Source organism: Pipistrellus hanaki (genome assembly GCF_964339955.1).
Source record: "Pipistrellus hanaki genome assembly, chromosome: 12".
Lineage (NCBI taxonomy): Eukaryota > Metazoa > Chordata > Mammalia > Chiroptera > Vespertilionidae > Pipistrellus > Pipistrellus hanaki.
This window is the reverse complement of record NC_140514.1, coordinates 10,523,792-10,545,810: the sequence shown is the minus strand read 5'-3', so window position 1 is coordinate 10,545,810 and position 22,019 is coordinate 10,523,792.

The following is a 22,019-nucleotide window of genomic DNA, read 5'->3' as shown; positions in this document are numbered from 1 at the left end:
GCAGAGGTACATACAATTCATGAGTAGGACGCCCCAGATCAACAGAAAACAGATGGCTGCCAATGGCCACACTTGCAGATAAGAGGAAACATACCATATGAGATCACCATTCTCATCTGAGAGCAGTGTCATGGACTTACTGGGAAGGAGGTGTTCAGTAGAAGACAGACCCCACAACGAAAAGGCCTTTATCCCGAGCAGCTATGGATGGTGCTGAGGGTTGCTTATTGTAAAGCACTATTAACTTAAATCAACATGATGTTTTGGCTCCATAATATCAAATTTATTGCTTGGTTAAAAAACTAAGTGAAACAAATTCTTTCATAAAATTTCCTCTTAGCGCCGAAACCAGTTTTTGGCTCAGTGAATAGAGTGAAGAGTCCCAGGTTCGATTCCAGTCAATGGCATGTACCTTGGTTGCAGGCACATTCCCAGAAGGGGGTGTGCGGGAGGCAGCTGATAATCTCTCTCTCTCATCCATGTTTCTAACTCTCTATCCCTCTCCCTTCCTGTCTATAAAAAAAAAAAATCAATAAAATATATTTAAAAAAATTTCCTCTTAGCATGTTGTGGCTGGCAAGCTTGCAAGGAGGTAGTTGGTGAAAGCAGATTAGATTGCCCGTGGAGAGCTTTTCTAGGATTCCAAATGGGACCTTGGACCAATAGAAATATTATGGACTTGAAAAGTAATTGGAATTCTTAGTTCTCTAAGTATTTCTGACACTAGGATTTTGTTGCCATTTGCACTACTGCACAACTTCTTATTTGCCTAAGAAAGGGATACCATGGAGGGAAAGAAAACTGAAACCCTCACCAGTGACATGATGATGTAAAATCCTAGCTGGCTTTTCCAAGTCAGTCAGGAGCAGAATTAATGCGCAGGCCTCTGCCATTCTTGCAGCCATAATCAGCACTGCAGGCTTAGGATAAAAGCCAAGCAGGAAATTCACAGTTTCCCTTCTCAGAGCTGCATCTTCACACTATGGGACCGAAGCTCCATCTCTGACTTCTTAGCCTTTGATCTGCCTGAAATCTGAACTCAGAGCTTCTGCTTATTCCCAGTCTTAGCAGCATATACCCTCAATGTTTTGTCCATCGATTGTAGGGGGGGCGGGGATAAATGTCTTTCTAAATCAGGTAATGATTGCCTTCTACTGGCCTCGACCCACTGGTGACCTACACTTGAGGTATTTGCCCAGTGGTATCTTGCTATTGTCTAGGCAGGATACTTGAGACTACTGTCAGGTTTAGATTTTTCTACGATCCAATCAATATAAGTGTATTTTAAGGTTGGCAGGGGCTGCAAAACATCCTGGAAGGATTTTAAGCTTCTGGCAATAGAAAATGCCAGATAAAACCTAGGATTTTGCTTGACTTTGCTAAGATTGGAAGTTAGCACGTGCTGAGTGATTGTTGAAGGGCAATCCACCTAGAGCAGATCACGTGGGCCTGAGCTGTCATCCTGGGCTCTCTCCCATGAATGCCTCTAACACTGATTATCTGTGGCCACTTCATTATTGGTTTTCTGAACCATAACATATATATGTCTTATTATCTAATTGTATAAAAGCAAGGCTTTTCCTTCCATCAAAGGTGCAACCTCATAGAATGAAAGGATCTTCTACAACGCCTAGTAGAGCATCTGGGAGGAGACAGATATGAGATGGATACGAGAGATTTTCTGTGTGAGGCAGACTTTTGCCTGATTTCAAAGTGCTGTTTTTATCTATATTTTCTCCATGTAATTGACTCCAACTCATTGTCTTGTGCTTTGGTCTCTAAACAGTGCCATATTTATAGCTTTGGCTATTTGTGTGGCCTTCATAAACTCATAATGTCTAAATGATGGAGGTAATTTCATTTTAAAGCTTCATTTCATGGAAAAGAAATTAAGAACGAGAGTGGAGTGAAATTAAAACCCAGGTTTCCTTACCTTCATGTCTGCCTTCTCTCATGCCCTTGAACGCATTGCCCCACCCTGACTTCATTTCTTCATAATCTCTGGTCCCTTGTCCAGCTTCACTTTGTGACTCAGTCGTAACCCAGGTGGACACCCGACCTTCCCTTGGTTTACTCTTTTTTGTTGAACCTATCCTTTGCCTTCACCCACATTTCCCAGGTTTTTAGCTACTTTCTTCCTCTAACACTGGGGAAATGCATATATCCATACGTCCATGTCTTTTAAACACACACACCCATGGCCTTAAAAGAAAGAGGATCAGAAGGGCTGCTGAACAAGTTTAGAGTTGCCTTGCACCTGCCTGGGGTTGAGCAGGTGGAATGGTGACTGGTGAGACTGCCAGTCACCAGAACGTACCAGGCCCAAGGGCCTCCTGAGGAGAATTATAACTTAAAAAAAGCATTGGAAACCCTGAGGCCAGATGTCAGTTCTGAAAGCACCCCAGGGATGCTTTTAGTGTTTTAGAAGAAGAAGAAGTTTCTAGGAGGGAATAAGCTGGCCACTCACAGATGGAAGCAATTTCCTGAATCAAACCTTGGAAAAAATTCTGGGGATTATCAGCTTAATAATTGCTTCTTTCTATCAGCAGAATTCTGAAAAGCTGGATGACTTTGACTAGTTCAGGGAATATGCATAATGGTGCCGAAACTGTTTGGCTCAGTGGTAGAGCGTCGGTCTGCGGACTGAAGGGTCCCAGGTTCGATTCCGGTCAAGGGCATGTACATTGGTTGCGGGCACATCCCCGGTAGGGGGTGTGCAAGAGGCAGCTGGTCGATGATTCTCTCTCATCGACGTTTCTAGCTCTCTATCGCTTTCTCCTCCTCTCTGTAAAAAAATCAATAAAATATAAATAAATAAATAAAAATATGCACAATGCCTAGTTTTGGTGAAATGAAGAAAAAATGGAGCTATACATCATCAATCATCATCATCATCATCATCACTATCATCATTATTTGCTGCAAAGTATTTAAATAATAGTTTTTACAATGAGAGTCATGTAAGGCCAAGTTTTCATTGATAAGGGACCTAAGTAACTGGAATATCTAAACCTAGTCTTTTTAAAAAAAATATATTTTATTGATTTTTTACAGAGAGGAAGGGAGAGCAATAGAGAGCCAGAAACGTCGATGAGAGAGAAACATCGACCAGTTGCCTCTTGCACACCCCCTACAGGGGGATGTGCCCACAACCAAGGTACATACCCTTGACCTGAATCAAACCTGGGATCTTTCAGTCCGCAGACCGACGCTCTATCCACTGAGCCAAACCAGTTTTGGCTCTAAACCTAGTCTTACCCTCACCCCTGGGGTGCCTTCAGCATCCATTTTCCCAGAGGCCAAGCTCCAGCTTCCGTAGAAAGCGGTCATCTCTGTGCCATGAGTTTGCCAGATTAGCTAGCAGAGAGCTAGTTTGGCCCATTTTTGCTGCTCCAGACAAAATAGAGAGTGGTAAAAAATTAGAGGGACTTGATTAAAGACAGGGTTTGCTGAAGTTTCTTTTCTTGTGATGGAGGCATGGAGGTCTTTCTCTAGAGAAAAAGCTGGGGATGGTCTGGGTCCAGGACAAACTTGACCAATTTGGTCCGTTCAAGGAAAAGAAATGCTGAAATTGGTCAAATAGGTTGTAAATAACCAGGAAATATAGGCAAAGTAGTTTAGCATCTGTGCTTGCTGGGATTATTTGGAACACCTCATTTTGAAGCCCGATTCTATCCAAATAACACAATGTAACTCATAGAATTATAAGTGGGACTCATTGAAATGCATTCCCACGTTCCTCTGCCAGTTATCATTTCTTGTTTATCACTGAGATGCGGGGAGGGGCAGGAGCATCACCTTGCAATTGCAGAAAGCAAACTGGATTTTCAGAAAGCCTTGCCTGTTAAATTCCCTCCATCTTCTCTCTCGGGGATACCTTATCATCTTAATTTCAGGGGTCAGATATTAGGATGAGCCTCAATTGCAGGTTCTGCTGAGAGGGAAATGGCTAAATGAATAATATTGTTTGCTGCCTAATATTTATTGAACCCATCTATTCCTAATTACAACATTGTGTTTCATCTCCTACAAGATTGCTTCTGCGTGTGGAGTGAGATGACCTGTAACGTATGCTGCCATTATTATCAGGGGTTCCTTGTAGTTATCATTGTTGACTTAGAATCTTAGCAAACGACAGCATACAGCAATCTGAAATAAAATGAGCATCCAGATACTGTGTACCTTTCTACTCGATTAAAACGTCTCTATGAAATCCAGTGTAATTCTTTTCCGCCTATACCTTCATTTGCTGCTAAACGGACTGATACACACACAAATACAATATATCTGTATATATCATTTTTAATGGTAGGGAAATGAAATCTTAAAGCATGCATTATTTGGTGGGGGGTATGTGTGTATGCAAAGTATATTGAAACGTACTACTTCATGTACTATTTTAAGGAAATTTTTACTGGTAAATTGAGAAGGAAGAGTGGGAGGGATAGAGCAAGTGTATGTAGCAAGCACTGAGTTGAAACAATTGTTTTGTGTGCCTGAGCCAGAGTGACAGGGTAAGGTCTGGGTGCCAACGGCTGGGCTTATTCTGAGAAGTTACAGAGGAGTTGATCGGTTCCTTCTCAGTTCTCACATCCCAGTCTTTAACAACTAGGGTATTTCTGGCCTTCTTAGTTCTCTGGTCAAGTCTTTAATGCTGTTCTTTGTCTGCTGACAACTTAAGAAAGCCACTTGCAAAGGAAAGGTGACTTACCAATGGGGACAAAGCTGAATTTTTCTACAGGGAACTGTGGGGAAAGAGAAGAGGAAAAGCGATGACGTGTTTTTTGAATAAGACTCCAAATGAAAGTATGAGTTTTCTAAACCAATAAGGATACATCTTTATATCTGTATCTATATATATAAGAAAGAAAAGTCTCAGAAAGAAACTTTGACCCTCCCCTTTACCTGCCTAAATAAATTCAGATCCAGAAGCCTGCTTAAAGTAACATAAAGTAAGTGTGGCGGACAGAGAGAGAGAAACCAGTCTGTTTGTTGGATGGCCTGAGTTCCATTGTCTCTGAGTGGCCCAGAGGAATCTGTTTACCACAAGTTTGCTCTTTCTCATCTACCTGTGAGTTGCCTACTTTCTCTTTGAAGTCCCAGAACCCTGCCTCCCTCTCTTTAGTCTAAAGAAGGACATGGAAACCTCAACTGCCCAATCTCATATTCCTATGGAATCCCCGAATGTATGAATATATAATACATTTGCTTATTTTCTCCTGTTAATCTCTCTCAGGTTAATGTGATTATTAGACCAGCCAGAAGAATTTAGAAGGGTAGGAGGAAAAGCACACCAGTTTCTCTGGGTGTCATGTCACCATTTGTAAAATGTTTGTTCTAAATAGGTCAGTGGATGTGGGAACAGGGCAAAGTCATCTGTGGGAACCCCTTTCATGTGCCAGTGGTTCAGGGTTCTGCTTTAGGGTCCGGGTTCTGGAGAAGGCTGTACACAAATAAAAAGAGACTAGAAAAGTATTAATTTGGGAATATTGCGGGCCTGGCAAGAGCCCACCACTAGTGGGAGGACTACACTGCGCTCTGGCCTTACTATACCTTTTATTGAGACTATGGGACACACCCATAGCCTTTAGGCAGGAAATGCCAATATCAGAAATTTACATAAGACAAACAGAGGTGGAGGCTGTTTCAGCTAACAATGTCTCCACTAAACGGTGAGCCAACTAGCTCTGACCTTTCAAAGCAATGAAGGTTTTTGACCAGCCTTTCTGGTTCCTTCTCCATATCTTTCTAATTAGTGAGACAATGATCAGCTTCCTTCAGTCATCTCCTCTAGAGCTGCATCCACATTCCTTCTCACATCTAAGGGAAACCCCCTATACAGTTATGGAAGTTGGGGTTCTTAAATGGACAAGAAAGTATGGAAGGTCCAATTGTCTGACATCCAGAGAACAGCCATTTTGAAGCAGCCCTCTTTTGGGGTAATTTAATTCCTTGGCGATTATATAATAATTAATTGTGCTCTCACACTTGACAGCCAATAAGTATTTTGAACTAGAAAAGTAGAATATTTGTATGTTAGCACTTTACCAGTGGTGCAAACTGAGGTAAACAGTTAAATGGAGCATTGCATTTTCTTAAAAAAATAATCCTTGAACAGAGGTGGTTTTGGCTAGCTGATCTGACTAAATCAGCCTACCTTTGGATGATCATAGTTTGATAGTTATTTATGTACCTAGACAGTTGTATTATAATAGGACTTTTGAGAATATCACTGCCTTATGTAAATATTTCCTATCTTATTTTTGAAGAATAAGTAATAAACTGGCAAGTTCCTGTGTCTGACCAATTAGTAGGTTTGGAAGTAGAATTTTCGTGGATAATACCACAAGGTCATCTGGGATGTACAGTTTCAGAGGTGGGGCATTTTCATAGGACAATGGCCCTTCGCATAACATCATGTAATTGCTTTTGTAACGAATGCATCTACATCTATGAGGGGAGGACATGCAGCCTGGGACTTATACAAATGATTTCTTCTCATCTCAAAACACATTTTTGCCTTGATTCCTTCAGACTTGAATTTTGAACTCTGGCCCACATAGAGGGTAGAGTATGAGGTCTTCAAAAAACCACTGTGTTAGGCTGTGCCCTGCTTTAAACTTTGCCAGGAAGTTGTTTCTTTGAGCTCTTTGTTGACCTTTTTTTATTTGAAATTAATAAAGTGCAATACCTTTTCTTAGAGCTGGACCTCTGTGATTTTAATTGAATCACTAGGATATTTAAAAAAATAATAGACAGTAGCTTTCTTCTCTTTGGTTGTGTGCTAAGATTAAACACTTAACTTTCTCGAGCCTTAGCAGGCAGTCTAAGTGAGGACACTGCAGAGGAGATGATGAGCAGACGTGAGAAGCTGCAAACATCTCTGACACCCCAGAAGGTGAAATTCGGCAAGCTCCCACTGTTACAGTTTCTAAAAGTGAACACGAGATTTGTCCTTGCTGAGACCCACCTCTATGCAAAGAATCCAAAGAGTTGAGGGGGAAGGACAAGGCAGGGAGTTGAAACAGATGCCAAGGCAGCTGGAGACAGACTGAGAAGTACACAATTGTATTTAATTTAGTTACTGAATGTGGGGGTGCTGATACACAACATGTTTTTAAAGCAGTAATGGACTTTTTATTGTTACTAAGTCTAAAACAAACTAGTGATTTGATCATTTTGTCTACATTAATTGGTTAATGAATCAATTAGCCATTAAATTTAGCAATCACCTAGTTACCAATTGGTTTATAAATCTACCACTGCAGGAAAGGGGGTCATGTCTACACAGGGCCTTGGAAACTCAGTGTCCCAGAGAAAAGGATTTTTAAACACTTATTTGTTTACTAGAGGCCTGGCACATGAAACTCGTTCACTGGTATGGTCCCTAGGCCTGGCCTGTGATCAGGGCCATCTTCCCTGGCTGCTGGCAGCTGGCCCACCCCCTCCCCAACTCCACCCATCTGATTTCCCGGTTCAGTTCCCCTTTTGCCATTAGGTGATTGGCGCCTGCTGGCCAGGGGAAGGGACCAAGAGGTTGGCCGTTTTGCCTGCTGGCCAGTCCCACCCTCTGCCCTGGTTGCCCTCTGTGTGTGGAGCTACTGGCGGGGCTGGGGTCTTGGCCTGGTGCCATTCACATCTGCCACCACCCACCCCTGGTTCTCCATTCCCTACTCTAAGCTAACAACATTTATTGACATAATATCCGTATTCATTCTCTATTCTTTAAGGAATAGTCCTTCATAGAAGAATTTATTTCATTTGATAACCCAATGTCAGGCAACACTAACCTTATGTTTTCTCCAGGGCAATGATTCTCAACCCTGGCTGTACATTAAAGTCAGTTGGGGAGCTTTTAAACACTGCATGGTGCCTGAGCCCACCCAACCAATTAACTCACAATCTCGAGGGCTGACCCCCCAGCATAGGTATGTCTGAGGTGCCCAGTGATCCCACTGTGTATTCTGCTTTGGGAACCATTGTTGTAGCACAACCATTTCCCCCTCTTTTAATCCACTTTTGTTTTTCCCAGGCCCAACCATTTATTCACAGCCATGTCTAATTCAACTTTCATTTGTCATAGAAAACTAAAAACCTACACACCAGCTGATGTTCTATCAAGATTTCTTGGGGGGGCGGGGGGTGGGGGAAGGGGCTCAAGCTTAGAAAATCTATACATTCTTCCATGATAAGAAATTTTTTTTAGCTGTGTTCTGTATCAGCCAGTATAGAATCAATCCTGGCTGCACATTGGAATTACTTGGGGAGCTTGGGAAAACATCGAAAATAAAATAAAACACCTCTGCCCGGCACCAAGGCCTGGAGGTTCTGGTTCAACTCTTATTGGGTGGGGCCCCTGCCAGAGGTGTTGTTTTTAACATTCTCAGGCAATTACAATATGTAGCCAGTTTTGAATACCACTGGGCTTTGACAGGGCAAGAAAATCGATAGCCATGAAAACATAGAACCTTAAGGCACAGAAAACGAATAGCTGTAATCTTCCCTGGTCCTTGGGGAGGGGTGTCTTTGAATAATGCAAACTATTTCTTTAGATATAACAGAAAGGAAAATTAGACACAAGTAATGAGAGTAGTAGCAAATAGTGTTCCTGGCACATCAAAGGATGTGCATGTGGGAGTGATGGGAAACGAGAGCTGTGAGGAAGAGAAGTGGACACCAGGGTCTGGTAGTAGAGTCTCAACTCTCAGATCGAGGGAGAGAAACAGGATTTACTAGACAGCTGGGAGCTTTCACAAGTCCCTGAGCAGGACAGTCCTCAGATATCAAGTGCTTCTTAAATTGTTTTGTTCTTTTAAATCTCCTTATTTAATCATACTTTGTGTTGTCTGTGTGAATGTGCCATTCCATCGTTGTCTGTGGGGGATAACATATCTGAACAAGCATGCCTCCTGGGGTATAATCCTTAAGCAACTGTATATTTTCCCCCCTGATCCTTTAACACATTTGTTGGGTCTAGCTCTTTCCTTGCCTTTGAATGAGAATAGTTATAGAATCCATGACTATTCCAGGAAATTTTACATCACTGACACCATCAAAAGCTGGCCTTGCTCTCTAAACCAGCCGTTGCCAACCCGTGGTCTGTGGTCCCCTGGTGGTCCATGAGGTCCGAAAGGTTGGTGACCACTGCTCTAGACCTGACAGGCATTTAAAACCAATTCTTCCTCATGGGATATGCATGTATTTTTTGGAGGAAAACCTTCCCTATTACCCTCTAATTACAGGGGATCTTGTACCTGTAGCTCCCTTGATAGTTACAAATACTTTTTTATTCTGGCTGGTTACTTAATCCTTCCACAGCCACTAAAAATCAGGTATTATTGCCTACAGTTTCTCTCTGCTCAAGTCTGTTCTCCACTTGGATGGGACGTATGGCAATCTGGCTCTCTCTCTTCTACCTGGCTCACATCTGGTACATGGGAAATGCTTGTGCATCTTTTGAACCCAACTCAGCCACCATTCCTCTGATTGGTTATTAGTGGCTAGTCAGCTTGCCTCTGGACATTTGCCAAGAACTCTGATTTCCCCATGAAGCCCCTTCCCCAGTGTGAGGTGGGGGGCTGACATTCCCTTACTCTGACTGGGAATTGGAGGTGGGATTCACCCACATTGAATCTTTCCAAAAATGACTCCCCAGAGCTGCTGAAGAAAAATGTGTTCATCACAATGAACTAAATAATAGCACTGATGCTCTTTAAACTGACCTGTTTGACTTAGAGTCACCCAGGTGAGAAGTGGGCTAGACTGCAAACCACACCTGCCTTCGTGACGATCAATTTGGGACTCATATTTAAAACAACCGGTTGTTTTCTCTGTCCTTAACATATTACTGCATCTTCATACTTATGGCTCATTACTCCCCTTGGCAGTCTTGTGGGGCTCTTATTTTACTTCTGTTTTAGCTGCCCTGGCCTCTCAGAGGACCCCAAAGCAACATTGCCTCTATTTAAAATCGTGTGGCTCAAAACATACACTCCAGATTTCACAAAGAATCCATCAAGCCTATTTTGCTTGAAGTGGTGACGGGAAAATGTAAAAACATATGCAAGTGTATTTTTATTTATGTAGCCTCACATGAGGTTGGGCTAAAAATAAATAAATATTAGACAGGAAATTTAGCTGACTAAGGAAAGGGGTATTTTGATTGTGTTCCTCGAATGGATGGGAATTTGAATGGCATTGTTTCTCAACCCTGCTTGCTGGAGGCTGGGGGATAGTAAATAATCTGAAATACCATTGAAGCCTCCGTGCTCCTTGCTATTTGTCTTCCCAGGGACGCCACAGGTCTTGATGGATTTGTTATGTGTAGTCATGCTTGGCTGATGGTTCCACCCCTTTGATCGTCCACTAGGAATTCCATTACAGGACTGTCCTTTGGAAATCTGCTGTTGGCTTGGACCTGCTGTGCTGCCCAGCGCTCTGCAGCTTTAGTCTGGTAAACCTTTCTCAATGTTTGTTGCTCAGCCAGGCTCTTACTGTACAGACGTGAGTTGGAATAAAAAGCTTAGTTTTGACCCTTGCAAATTGCTAAATATAGCTGCATCCTTTGAATACATTTATAGAATACTAGCGGCACTGGTGGACACACCTCATCTTCTCGGAAGGGAAATGACTTTTTTGGCTGCTTTAGAAGTTGTCAATTCATCTTCAATTTTGCTCAAGTTGCCATCATTTATCTGAAAATTTTCTGTCAACAAATGGCTTGAGGTTTGTGTACTTAATGAAGAGAAGTGTTGCATATCCCTCATTGTACTTGTTATTATAATTTTCTCAAATTAAGCGTTCTTCCCTCTCTCCCAGCATAACTCCCAGTGTGTCTGTGAGGCTGTCCATTTACTACACATCTCTTTGAACAATTTTACCTTCTTTTCTACCTACTTTCTCTAGAAATACGTTGTTCATTTTGTAAAGATATAGGTAATTCTTTCAGGTATGGCATTTAAGTCCCAGGATGTGTTTTCCTGTGTGTTTTCTGAGTGAATTGGTGATGATTGCCATTGATGAGGTAAATGGTTGAGGAAAGCCCAGGAGATCTCCAGGTCACGTAGGTATTTACTCATTGCCTGAGGTTGTGGAGGGAAAGCAAGGGAAGACTGAACATTCAGTGAGTGTCTATTAGGTGTATAAGCTGTGCAAGTGCTTTACATGTGAGCATAGCAGTCCTGTGAGGGAGTTAGGCACTTTCTGCATTTTCAAAATGAGGGATGTGAGGTTCTGAGGAAGAATGAAGATCATGCAGCTGGAATGTAGCACATTCAGGTGAATGCATTATGGAGAATTGTTCTCTTCTTCCTTGAATAAACTTTACTTCTCAGAGAAAACATATATATTTTCTCACTAAAAAGAGCTGGGTGTCCTATACTGTACTATTGAGGTAGTAAGTTCATGAAGAGACAGACCAAGATTGGAATTTCAATTCAGTAAATCATACTATGTTATTATTGTCATGAAACTCAATAAACGTCAATGTTTTTAGTTTTCTTTACACTTTTCCTAAACACACACACACACACACACACACACACACACACACACAAATACAATCAATTTCCTTTAATTTAAACTGGTGTTCTCTTTCAGTCATGAAATCTATAATCATGTAGTGTCATACTCACACACTTGCATATTCTAGTACCCAAGAGAATCCTGAGAGTTTCAATTTTAATATAAAATGAATTTTTGGAGTAGAAACTACCTAATATGTAAGCCTTTAGCTATTCTCTGGAGAATTCCAAGTGGGGAAAAAAGAAAAACTTTTTCAAATCTTTCAAACACGTCCAAAAAATAAAATCTTGTTGACAGATACTTTGCCTGAATGCTATCAACTAAAACTTCTCCTAGAAATTTTACTAGAGTTTTATTGAAAAAAATACCATTAAAACAACACCCAAATAAATTCTAGGTTGATGGTTAGGACTGTGCTTAGGAGAGATGGTTCTGATCATTTACATTTTTTTTTAATGGAAATGGAAATTTCCTCACATCCAATCCAACCTTTTGGCAGTGAAATATCTCCCTGGATACACTTGTCAACACAACAACTGGCAGAGTTTTTCTTTCATCCAAAGAGATAACATTAGCAATTACTGATGAGATCTGGAAGGATCTAGATGAGTGCTTAGCCAAACATGGTCCTAAGAGGAAAAGCTTTTCTAGAGGAATTGGTGGAGCACTATCAGCAAATGTTGGCAGTGCTCTGATGAACATTTATTGAGTTCCTGGGCACAGTGATTTAAAGGTGGCAATTAATCCAAAGCAGTTTTGCAATTATAAATCTCTATCTGGTTGAAAAGGAGATATTAATCACCTTCCTGATTTTTTTCTTGCCACCTAAGCCTGTGATTAAGAGAGGATCCTATTTGGGGTCAGATAGTCGGAGAGTAGTTAACGTCATCACTCTGACATTTCAAATTCTTTCTGGTAATTAAAGGAATTCACAGACTCCAAATTTTAAATGAGTGCTTCGAGTATTTTGATGAGTATAATGGCATTTCTTTTACTTTGAAATATGCCTATGTCAAGAGGTTATCATTTTTTTAAATTGTTTTTAAACAAAGAAAATACAGAGCATTACACAGAAGTATGAAACACTCATGACAGTCAGTCAGGCTTCAACATTTGCCACCAAATGCTCTGATTGTCCCCATGTGACTTAAGAGCCTATTGGTACAAAGTAGGTGCACTTTAAGTTATCTATCAGTCCCTGTTCTAATTAATTTCCTAAATGGAAACAGCACCTTGAGCACTAAAATGTGAGGGATTTCTTAGAAAGTGAGTTGTGGGATTTTCTTCTGTCTACAATGTGTGGCTATTTCTTCTGACATTATTTCCCAACTGAACCAAATTTTATATCTCTAATAGCCCTCAAAGTACTCGAACCAGTGAGAGTGCATCATCAAAGACCCCAAAAATGCAAGGAGCTGCTTTAGGGATAAACAAGGTCAGTAGACCCAGGGAACTGGGATGATATGCATGTGGGCTCAGGCATGAAGAGTTACACACCTGGTCTGCTTGTAGACTTAAAAATTCATTTTGCAGATGCTATAGCTAAGACTTCCTCAAGAAACAATACTACTAGTTGGATGAATCAGTCACCTGGCATGAAGCCATCTCCATTGTCTACATGGTGGTGGAGCACAGAAACTGAATCTACTCAACATGGCTGTCCCAAGATGCACAGCATGCTTTAGGGCAGTGGTCGGCAAACTCATTAGTCAGCAGAGCCAAATATCAACAGTACAACGATTGACATTACTTTTGAGAGCCACATTTTTAAACTTAAACTATATAGTTAAGTACATTGTTATTAACTTAATTAGGGTACATCGTATTTTGTGGAAGAACCACACTGAAGGGGCCAAACAGCCGCATGTGGCTCTCGAGCTATGATTTGCCGACCGCTGCTTTAGAGTATCTAATTGCATCTATTGATGGGAGACAGGAATACCTGAAAGGATATTATGCTTTTAAGTGATAAAGAAACTTTTTATAAATTTCTCTTCAGAACGTTTGAGTCTGCCCAAGAATATTCTAGAGCTGCACGAATATACCTTCAATTTTGCCCCAACAGCTGTCAGTTAATAAAAATGGGCCTCTAAAGCAGGACTTCTCAGACTTTATGTGCATAAAGACATGTGTACAAATGCCTGTGGATCTTGGGAAAATGTAGCTTTTCATTCAACAAGTCTAGAGTATGCCCTGAACAAGCTCCTGGGTGATGCAGATGCTGCTGGTCCATGGACTACCGGCTGAATAACACAGCTCTAGATCTGCTTTCAAGGAAATAAAATGGAATTAACATGAGTGAGTCACAACTCACATAAGAAAGCTCCAGGTAATTTGCAGATATTCTTTCATCCAATGTTCTCAAGAACCTGCAAAACATATATTCAGGGAAACCTGAAATTGGGTATTTTAACCTGCCTCATATGACCTAGTTAATAATGGCAAAGCTAGGATTGGATTCTAGATTCTTTGACCCCCAAAGGTCCGCATCCTTCTGAAGGACAAGGCTGCCTCCTAGTGCTGATGTCCCTTAGGGTGTTTGGTTTGTTAGCATATCCCCTGGCAGGATAAACTAGCAGATTGAATCCCCTAGCCACCTAGATGTCAATACTCTGATAGCAAAGTGATTTTTTAAAAAGCTGTAAATGCAAAGGAACAAAGAGAATATAATAGGAACTCTTTGAAATACAAGAAAGCAGACAGGCAAGTGGTAACTGCACTAATTAACCAGAGACACACTGAGTTTGTCAGCAGAAGAATGAAGTGCTAGAGTTTTTTGAGCAGCTCAGCCCTCCACAAATAGGGAAGTGGTTAAGCTGTACAAATCTGAACTATCAATGCACTAGAATCCTCCTTTTCTGTGGGATAAAGGAGGAAACAGGCTCCTAAAGTTCCCATGGTATAGACACCAACCACCAGCATCATCATGGATATGTCATTAGCTCTCTGGGCCTTGACCTCCTGAAATATGAAAGGCAAAAGCCATACTAAGTCTTCTCTATGATCCCATTAGTTCAAGCATTCTGTGATTCTGAAAATGTAATCTCTATTTTATAGATCTGCATTTATGTCGAGGGAAATATCATTGTAAGTTTTTTATCATCATAGCAAACTATTAAAGTAGCAGGTTGAGCGATACATTTGTATATCACAATACAACCCGTCATCCCTCATTTATACAAATCGTATTGAAGAAATGATATTCAAAAGCTTCTCCAAAGTCAAGTGTAAAAAAATCTATAATATTATATCCAACTGGTTAGCAGCCTGTGTCTGAGATTTTAATAGAGTTATATTTCTCTTCTGTGTTCAGGGAAGGCTTTCCAGAATAAATATGAGACGGGGCACTTGATTTGGCTGCCTTTTCTAAGCTGTGGGCCAAATTTATTAATGCAGCTCATGACTTATTCCCTTTATTTGTTTCATTAAACATGGTTTTTATTTTCTCAGAAGCCAATATATATATTGTCATTATAGAAACAAATATCAAGGAGATAGGAATGGGATTACAGATTTATCCCACATGAAACAAATCTGATATATGAAAACCCCCATTTAAAAGAGATATATCAATGTGAAATTATTCACTTTACCCAAATAGTTATTAATAAAGTGTATTTATTCCTCAAGGGTTATATTAAATAATATTTAATATTCATTCATTCATTCAATTAAACATTCAATTTATGCACAATTTTTAGGATTTCATTTTTTGTTCAACTGGGTCAATTTGTTTGGTTGAAGCAACTTGTGATTTTTAAATGAAAGCACATAAAACTTCTATTTGATATTAGTAATTGCATTGGATTGGAGATAATGCAAAATAAGGGGAAAAGTAAAGCTAAAAGAAAGCTAGAAAGGATAGTATAGAGCAAATAAAAGAACAGATATGTTTCCTTCTAAAACTTGAACTGAACTGAACTGAACAGATTAAGAAAAAGTATCAAATGAACTAGGAAAAATAAATACAAAATCTAAATACTGGTTTGATTTTGGAATTTAAGGATTAAAAATGCAATCCCCTCCCCCATATACCTTTCTCTCATTTTTTTCTCTCATTTCTTTCTCTCTCTCTCTCTGTCTCTTTCTCTCTTTCTACACACACACACACACACACACACACACACACACAATTGGGAGCAGTAGATTTATACCACATTCATTTATATTTTGTTTTCTATATCAGAGAAACAGATTTGGAAATTTGGTCCTTTAAAGACTTTGCTGTACTGGAGATTCAAATAGGATTGTTTATTGACACTGAGTTCCCAGTAGGTCAGCCCTTATGATGACCTATATTTCCATGATTTAACATTTATTTTGAGCATTCTTTGTGTTAGGGGCCAGGATGCTCTAAAAATGCAAAGAAAAGAACTTATTTTTATTTTGGCACCGACCATGAGCTAAACACTCTGTTACTCAATTTGTGTTTGAGGCTGTTATTATCTGCATTTCACTGAATTAGAAATTAAGGCCTGAAGAGAAGCTCTAGCAAGCACAGCAGCTGGGCCTCATACCCAACCATCAGATTTAATTTATCACCCCCATATACTTTCACTAACTCCCTAAAATATAGTCCTAGTTTATAAATTTCTTATCAGCTGGTGTTTTCTCATGATAACGGATAAAGTAATATAGTTCTTGTGGAACATGGTCATTGACATTAGGAAATAGGAAGTATTGTTGGAGGAAAGCAGAGTAGAAATGAGTATTTTTAATACATGGAGCAGCTGGAAAGTTTTCATGGGGAAGACAGTTTTAGAGATTGGTTCTAAAGAAATGAGAGACTTTTTGACATGTGGAGATAGGGGCAAAAACATTTCAGAAGAAAGGAAGTAAGTATAGTACTTCGTTAAGTTACTTATGCACTGAAGTCCAGAGGTAATCCTGAAAAAATAAATTAGTTTCACAGGGTCTTTATGTAAAAAGCCAAGGAGTTCTTACATGTCAAAAGAGATTAAAAGTGTTGAGGCTCAATAGGGGGCAATCACAATAGACAAAATACACGTGGGTGTTGGTTAACCAGTGGGATGTGGTGGTGGTAGGGAGAGAGAAGACCACAATGATTCAAAATTGGGATCTCAGAGCTGCTGCTGCTACTACTATTACTACTACTATTTTCATCTCCACTGGGAAAAAAGAAACCAGAACTGGTAAAAATCTTCCTGCATGAACATATTTATGTTGCTTTTCTTCCTGAATCCTGTTCTAGGGCATATACTGCAAACAAAAAAATGAACCAACAGCAACTCGCCCTCTGTACCAAATAACAAATAGCAACTAGCCCTCTGTACCAGTCCTAGTTGGAGTGGATCCAAGAGAGAATGAAGGGTGAGAAAGAGAAGTAGAGACAAGTTTTTGTTTTGCTGTTAAAGGGAGCAAATGGGATGATATTTTGATCAAAGATGGGCACTTTCCTATATTTTAAGGTGAAATACTTTTATATGTTTTTACATTATTTTATATTTATGGGAGTGCATATGCAATAAATATTAGCTGAATACATTTTTAAAAATTTCTAAAATTGCCTGCACATTTTGTTCTCTTTTTCAGTGTGTGTGGTATCTAGATGATACCCATATGATAGCTGGAGACTTGGTATGATGGATGAGTTAGGTCATCTCTGGAGGGTACCTACGTGTGACCATAAACCACAGCGCCCATGTGGAAAACCTTGCAGTCCTGGGGCAAAAGATAAACTGCATGCTTGATAAAAAACAACCAAAGGTAAGGCTTCTCTTTGGTGTACTGCAATCTTCAGTGTTCTGTGTGTCATTCCCAGTGGCTGCTCAAAGCTGTCCTTCATCCATCATTTACCTTTTGAGTGTCTGCCTTGGGTTCACTGTCATGATGAAAAACTACTTCATGTACTCAATGGAGGAACTCAGGATGGAGTATGTGATGTTTACATAGCTTTTGGGGAAAATGTCACCCACATGTGGGGAAAACATTTCGAGAGGCATTTTAAGTATTTGTTTTAAAATGGAAATTTTGACAATGGTGAGTATTTCTCCTTTCAAAGGTGTTTGCTAGTTCTACAAATCCAGAGAGGCACATTTCACTAGCCAGTTTGAGATGACCTAATTTGATGATGCTCTTTCTGTTGTGTCACTCAAAGTCGATCCAGCACCTCTATCCTCATGCCAGCAGTGTAAGTCAGGCCCTAATATCTCCCCTCTGAATTGCTACCTCCAACACTTCATGTCCAACTTGTTTTGCCTTTCTCAGCTAGATTAATCTTCCTGAAACACAAATCTGATCATGTCACTATTTTTCTCAGAAACCCCAAATGATTCCCCTTTGCCTCAACAATAAAGTGTAATCTTAGTCAGTTGACAGCCTTCAGCTCCATTTATCTCCACCACTCCCTACCCCTCCCGCTGACTATCTCTTTTCAAGAAGGGTTGCCAGAGAATACACAGGATACCCAATTAATCTGAATTTCAGGAAAATAAGTATTTTTTTAATAGTATGAATATATCCTCAATACTGCATGGGAAATACTCATTATAAAAATGATGCAATGTTTATCAGAAATTTAAATTTAAGTAGGTGTTCTGTATTTTTATTTGCTAAATCTGGCAACCCTATTTTCATGCCCATTAGATTTATCAGATTCAAATCTTTGTCCCTTATATGTACCTCATGCTTTTAAGCTTTTCTGATTTTGCCAGAATGACCTCTTAACTACCTAGATTACATAAATTAAAGTATGGAATCTATAACTTAAATGCAACTTCTTCTTAGTCAATAAGATGTAGAAGAAAGGATATACATGAGATAGTATGAGATATACTTGGATTACTATTATGGCTCCAACTGGGCCATCTTTAGGATCTTTGGATAAATTGCTTAGTTTTTATAGGCTTCTGTTTTCTTAGCTACACAATGAGAATGATAATATCAACTTTAAGTGATTATTGTAAGATTAAGTGAAATTTTATATAATTAAAAAAGAGATATATATATATATAGAAATATATCTTTATATATATATATCTTTTTTACACACACAGAGTTCATAAGAGGGGCTCAATAAATGACAACACTTTATCAAATTTCTACTTATTTCAGTGCTTCTTAAACTTCAGAAACCTCAAAGTCCCCCAAATAAATCTGTGGATTCTAATATAAGAAACACTTTATTAAACAGTTAAAAGAAAAAGGGGTTACTTTAGGTGGTCATTTAACACCTCATGCATACACATTAATCAGACTTAGGAAGTGAAAATCTGTGGTAAAACATGGTTACTACATATTTATCTAGATAATCTAGAATAGGATTCTATTTTTAGATTTTCAACAAAATACAATGACAGTATTTTAAACTGTCATAAAAAATGCTATGGGAGTTGCATGAATACACCAATAGAGTCTCATGAGAGAAACACTGCATTCTATTGGAATTGTATATATGCTTTACTCTCTACTAGACAGATTTTCTTTGCACAAGCTACATTGTTTGGGTCTTTGTTTCTTCTCAATGGAGCCTTCTCCAAAGCAGAAACTTCTATTTGTTGACTGAATTCCTAATTGATTGACTGAAGAAGTAAATGTTGACCTCTCAAATTAGAAATATAGGCTTTAGGTGATGACTTGTATGTATGTTTAGCCAATTTATTCATTGTATCCATGACCCCTTCCTGGTACCCCCTCTGCTGAGGAGGGAATTGATTATATGGAATTGATTATATGACTTGGCCTTGGTTTACTGGAAGTCTTACCTGGCTGAGATATGCTGGGTCAATCAGATTTCCTCTCATAGGATATGGGGATTGTTGTCAGTTTCTGGTGGGTGCTTAAAATTCAAGTTGCTATCTGGCTAACCATGAGGCTTTTTAACCCTTCTGAGAGGAACATAGAAAAGTTTTCATCAGAGGGTGAGTGTAACGGGGCAGTCACTAAATCAGGGCTTGGAAAAACTGCAAAGGAACCTTATAACCTGGTTTTCCATTTCCTGATTCAGTCTTGTATGGGAATAAAATGGTCATACCTTTTATTTTTGCTTAAGAAAATTTGAGGCTCTTTCTTTGCTATGCGTAAACAAATAATCACTAAGTAAAGCAACTGAGATTAAATGGACACTGGACTCCCCTGCCAGGAGAGTTACATAGAGTGGTAAGGATCACCTGTGAGAGGTGTGAGTTTTAGAGCTGGTCATGTGCAGGTTGCTGCATCAAAGGAGAGGAAGCTAAAGGGAAGTAAGAGGGGATGGTGACGGGTGAGAGAAAGGACCACTGAGTAGGACCACTTGGGAAAGTGGTCTCATAATTTTTAGTAAATCATAGGAGAGATCTACATCCTCTCCTTCATTTTCCTATGAAATGTTCAGAAAACTTATAATAGTCACTAAACTTTGAGTATGTATGTCTTTTTTAAATAATGAATCTGTAGGTCAAGTATGTTGGATGCCAAGACTGGTACGTGGTTTGACTAAATGCAGCAATGGGCCCAGACTTGTATTTCAAATGTGCTGTGCTGTACTGTAGCTTCAGTTCTCATCAGAAGAAAGAGATTCACTGTTAAAATTTTCATAAAACAGCAATAATAGAAAGAGTGTTGGACAAAGAACTGAAAGATATGGGAAAGCATCCAAAACCCTCACCTCTTTGTTATGTCTTGGAATCATATTGGTGATAGAGTAATCCTGGAAAATACTAGAAGATTTTTCTGAAGTTCTTATGAAGAGAATTAAAGCAGTTTATAAACAGTTATGAAGGTTAAAGGTGGTGTTTAGGTTTGCAATTTAGATTAGGAGCTCCTTTATTTCTTTGTTTTTCCAATGTCTAGCATGGCAACAGTAACATAGGCGGTGTCACAATATGTATTATTTAAATCAATCTCAAAGCATTCATTGACAAATAGGATGTAAACTGTCCTCATCTACTATGGGACAAAGGACAGGAAATAGCAACAGAATTAATTTAGGTTAGAGTCATATCTAAAAAATCAAATGGGACCCAACAGTGATAATGGTAGCAGAAGACATTGAGTATCACTTTTTTTGGAAGTTTATTCTATCAGTCATTTCTTCCATTTTGTACTTTAACTTCTATCTCCTCTCTTGTGATTTATCCTTCTCTCCCTCTTACTCTCTCCATTTGCTCCTTTCTCTCTATGAATAAATTATCTCTATCTAACACAATTTTCTTTTCACATTTTCCTCCTTTAAGTTACTTCTCTTAACTGTTACCATGCTCAAAAAATGATCCAAAAGAATGTGTGTTTTTTCTTCATAGTACCATGGTTGGTACAATAGGCCTTCAGGTTACATTGAAGATCTATTCCTAGAGCGATGAAATGAGATTTCCACCATGAGTTGGAACCCACCTGCATAAGCACCTACATCACTCACATGGATACACACATAGCAGTAATGAAGTGAAACAGTAAAATAATTTAAAAGAGAGATAACAATTCCTGCCATTTACTTGGGGTAAATAAATAATAAACCCTTAAAGTACATATGTACATATGTCAAAATGATGGAATTTTTTTTTAATAAAAAAATGAGAGATGGAGACATAACAATGAAACAACCTATGTCGAGTCTGATATAACCTGAGAACTGTCTGTATTATAATTTTGAATTAATGTATCTGATTCTCTATATACAATAGTAATATCCACTGTGGAGAAAGACTTGTCCAGGAGACTAGTGTATTATCTAGAAGTTTATTTCTCAAAACAGCAATTTGAGGAGAGGCCAAATGATAGTCAAGGAAGTAAAGTTGGAAAACAAACACTGACACAAATAAAAATAGGCTTTACTTAAAACATCTTTGATCCAGCTACTCTAAGTAATTTATATGTATGTAGTATATTCAAATCCTCACAACTAACTATACATAATTTTTTAAATCAGTTTACTGAGGTTAAAAAACAACACTTGCTCAAGATCACACAACTACTAAGTGATAGAGCAGGCAATTGAATCCAAAGCCCATGGGGTGGGGTCATGAATAACCATCACTTAAGTAAATTAAGTAAACAAATGCCTACCCAATCTCTTATGCCAGTTTCAGTTAGCTCTTCCAGTGTATATTGTCATTATATTTTAATTTATATGATTAATATTTGCTCTAGTTATTAATTCAGTAAAACATCAATTAATTGTTAATGAAATGATTGCTTGATTGCTTAGGGGAAAGGGAGCTTGGATCAATGAAGACTAAAATTTCTCTGTTATTCATTTTCCAGCTGACATTTTTCAATTGCCTGACTCTAAAATAACAACTTGGCTTACTGCAAACAATTCTAAGTTTTGTTTCATTAAATAAGCTTTTGATATCTAAGCAATTTAATGTATCATCTATAGCTAAGTGTATACTCAGGTATTAAGTAATGAAAACATATAATTTAAAAATGTGGACCTGAGCAGTGTCTTGGTGGCCATACAGTGGATTTTTCACATTCTCCATATTTGTATTTTCATCTTCAAATTTAGTTTAATTGATTTCATTTTCTTCCACCTCGAATTTAACAATTACTTATGA